Source organism: Arachis ipaensis, chromosome B8, assembly GCF_059453495.1.
Source record: "Arachis ipaensis isolate K30076 ecotype BB chromosome B8, ASM5945349v1, whole genome shotgun sequence".
NCBI classification, from domain to species: domain Eukaryota; kingdom Viridiplantae; phylum Streptophyta; class Magnoliopsida; order Fabales; family Fabaceae; genus Arachis; species Arachis ipaensis.
Window position 1 is genome coordinate 101,374,034 of NC_142443.1, and position 709 is coordinate 101,374,742.

At 40.8% G+C, this 709-nt stretch overlaps 1 non-coding gene across 1 annotated transcript; it reads right to left on the bottom strand.

The window, feature by feature from the left end:
* Nucleotides 1-385: 385 nt before the first annotated feature.
* Nucleotides 386-493, bottom strand: LOC148549027 (small nucleolar RNA R71). Its single transcript, XR_015897581.1, has one exon. It is a non-coding gene; the product is annotated as a small nucleolar RNA R71 (small nucleolar RNA).
* Between the last annotated feature and the right edge of the window lie 216 nt (nucleotides 494-709).

Sequence of the window (709 nt, forward strand, 5' to 3'; positions counted from 1 at the left end):
AAATAATAATAATGCAAGGAGGATGCTTGGTGACTTTACTGCACCTAAATCCAATTTACATGGAAGAAGCATCTCCATTCCTGCCATTGGAGCAAACAATTTTGAGCTGAAACCTCAATTAGTTTCTCTGATGCAGCAGAACTGCAAGTTTCATGGACTTCCATCTGAAGATCCTTTTCAGTTCTTAACTGAATTCTTGCAGATCTGTGATACTGTTAAGACTAATGGAGTAGATCCTGAAATCTACAGGCTCATGCTTTTCCCCTTTGCTGTAAGAGACAGAACTAGAATATGGTTGGAATCTCAACCTAAGGATAGCCTGAACTCTTGGGATAAGCTGATCAAGGCTTTCTTAGCCAAGTTCTTTCCTCCTCAAAAGCTGAGTAAGCTTAGAGTGGATGTTCAAACCTTCAGACAGAAAGAAGGTGAATCCCTTTATGAAGCTTGGGAGAGATACAAGCAACTGACCAAAAAGTGTCCTTCTGACATGCTTTCAGAATGGACCATCCTGGATGTATTCTATGATGGTCTGTCTGAATTAGCTAAGATGTCATTGGATATTTCTGCAGGTGGATCCATTCACCTAAAGAAAACGCCTGCAGAAGCTCAAGAACTCATTGACATGGTTGCTAATAACCAGTTCATGTACACTTCTGAGAGGAATCCTGTGAGTAATGGGACGCCTATGAAGAAGGGAGTTCTTGAAATT